This window comes from Phoenix dactylifera, chromosome 13 (genome assembly GCF_051530095.1).
Source record: "Phoenix dactylifera cultivar Ajwa chromosome 13, Ajwa_hap1_PhDact_Kaust_v1.1, whole genome shotgun sequence".
NCBI classification, from domain to species: Eukaryota; Viridiplantae; Streptophyta; class Magnoliopsida; order Arecales; family Arecaceae; genus Phoenix; species Phoenix dactylifera.
The window spans coordinates 19,161,658-19,164,569 of NC_143202.1; the positions used below are offsets into that span (position 1 = coordinate 19,161,658).

The 2,912-nt window shown below is 34.8% G+C and overlaps 1 non-coding gene across 1 annotated transcript; it reads left to right on the forward strand.

Moving 5' to 3' along the window:
* Positions 1-2,495: 2,495 nt before the first annotated feature.
* LOC148700247 (U6 spliceosomal RNA) lies at positions 2,496-2,600 on the forward strand. Its single transcript, XR_015972866.1, has one exon. It is a non-coding gene; the product is annotated as a U6 spliceosomal RNA (small nuclear RNA).
* Positions 2,601-2,912: the final 312 nt, after the last annotated feature.

A 2,912-nucleotide genomic window follows, 5' to 3' on the forward strand; every position in this document is an offset into this window, starting at 1 on the left:
GCTGCAAAGCATGATCAAGGAGTCATCCAAGACCTCCCAGAAATTAGGTTTATTAAATATAAGATTAGATCTTAAACATGATTACTGAAAATTCAGGGTTGCTATAATTTCAAAATTGTATGTTAGACATACAATCATTGTTTCATGCTCTACATAAACATTTAAATCATGGTTCTTATTTTTGTTGTAGAGATCTGTTCTCTAACATGCATGAAAATTAAATAGTTTAATTTTTAAATGCTTCCGTTGTAATTTTGGAAAATAAATGCATGCAGCTCGCAAGGGTTCCTTTCACTTTAATAACGCTCCGAAGCTCTACACTGAATGATCTTGGATGTGGAAGATATGATCTTTAAGGCTCATACTTAATGTACTCTTTTTGTTTTTGTTTCACTTTTTGTTCTTACTCCTTAATCCATTCTTTTCTTCTTGTCTTTCTTGGATGTTCCCATGCATTTATATCTTCAAAAAGTAGTTGGAAGTCGTTTCTAGCCATTAGAGAGGCTGAAAGAGCCATTGGAGGTGAAAATAATGTTCTGATTTTGCAGAAAAACTAGTCATTAGTGTTGCCAGATATAGACGGGCCGACTTGACTTCTTCAAAGGTCGACTCCTCTTCTTTAGGGGTTGACTCAGGAAAACTCTTATTTTTGCTATGCTCTTTTGTCTGTTGTCTTTGTGGCATCGAATCGACTAGTCTTTAGGATCGATTTGAGTTAGTTTGGGGTTGACTCATGATCCACTAGGGTCAACTTGTGAAAGGGTTGTTTTTGACTGCCTTCTGTATTCTACCTATGGTCAATCCGGGGTCGACTTGACTCGCGCTCAATGGGAGTCGACTCATGCTCGGCAGTCAAGCATGAGTCGACTTATGATTCTTCAAGGTCTCGTCCATTTCAAAAACTCCTAGAATTCTTCAAATTTTTTTTCAAGTTTGAAAATTGTTCTTCTAGGCCTCTCTAACCTTTCAACCTTATTTAGCTTCATTTAAAACAAATTTAACTTTTCCAAGAACACAAAAATATTAGTATTATACTCAAATATTTTGTATTTATCAAAATCAATCTATTTGGTCAACAGCTATTTTTTGATCCATGCAATTTGTTTCTTAAATCCAAGACTTATTGAAACATCAAATGAATAATTGCGAGAAAAAATTCACCACTAGCCTATTGCGAGATTGTTTGGCTCTAACTAATTAGTTGTACTTAGAACTATATTTTTATTTATCTTAGGTAATTTTGGAGAATTGAAGGGGAAAATAGGTAATGACTGAGGCATTAGATGTAATGCAATATCGCAGGGTGTGTTTTGGGGGCACTGCCAATGTCAACGTCTAATAGACCAAATGGCAGCGGAATAAGAAATGCTGCCAATTATAGTTGCACTGCCATTAGGACCGTCTCCAAAGGTTTATTCCACCTGGGCCAGCTCCCGGCCTCCTTCGCTCTCCCTTCCGTTTTTATTTGTTCCCATCTTTCCCAAGACACTCCTCCCATTCCTCTCTTCTATCCTCCCCAAAAGTCCAATGCAATAACTCTATGGACTCATTTGGTTCGTAGAAAGAAATTTTTTCATTGAAATATATTTCTTTGATGCCTGGATATATAATGCTTGGAAAAATGGTTTTTACTTGGTTGACCATAAAAAGGTAGCATATTTCACAGTGAATCCTATTGATTGAGTATCTACTTTCCTAAAAAAGTTATGTAAAATATTTGTTATGTCCTTGGAGAAAGATCTTAGCCCATTCTATCTTAAAGCTTAAGGGCATTTTTTGAAGAAAAAATTATCTTAATTTCAATTGGTGGGAATTGGACTTTTTCATATCCTATATAGATTTTTCTTTCCTATGAAATGTGAAAATTTTATTCTTATAGAAAATTTACTTTTCTATCTTTCTACTTTGAAAATTCCAACCAAACATAAGACATTTCTTTATTGACCCTACTTTCCCCATTCTTTTCCCACCAAAGGAGTCCTACCATCTGCCACCTAATGCCTAGTCTTTTTGGTGTTTCTAACTAATTGCTCAGTTGAGCATTGAAGAAATTACATGAGATCGATTGTTGCACTATGGTCAAATAATTTACTTTATGGAATGGGTTCAACCGTCTCGTGGCAGATAGAGTACAACATTATGTTTTGGGTATGGGCTGGAAATATCCACTCAAATTGTGTCATTTGATGCCTAACATGTAGATCACTTCTCAGATCAATGGTGCAAATATTTTTATTGCTGTAATTGATTATACGACACAAGTTGTATGTTAGTTTTTTTTTATAGTTGTTTTTTAAAAGATTAGATGGTCGAAGCAAGACCATGGTACCTTAAGGGGTATAAAACCTGGACACATCAAAAGTTCAGTCTTAGCAGAGGATCAAAAGGCAAGTACCCTCCCAATGCTGAGTACTAGCTGAACATCTGCCCGGTTACCAGCCCAGTCCATGGACTGATTTATGAATTTGATACCAATTATGTCAATTGGAATACACATGATTTTCTAGATAGTATCTAATAAAATTGGAATGATACAAAGTAGATAAGCATGGCCCCTACATGATGATAACTTGCATAAATCAGAAAACAGTCCCAAAAAAGGAACTCATAATGATATGAAAATAATGATTTTACGTAAGTTGTTAACAGTTTATAGAATAAATCATTGGCTTTGTGGCGATATTTTATAAATTTACAAGGGAAGTAGTTTTTTAAAACTAAAACCAAAAAATAGTGATTTTTTCCAATAATATCATTATTTTGTTGTAATAGCTTGCTAATTACTATGATGACAATCATGCAAGTTAATGTAAGTTTGTTGAAATCTAGCCTAGGTATATAACAGCGCCATGGGCTGTCTACAATGCGATCCATACAGGTCGTGATGTTTCCAATATTATGGTTGGGAATGT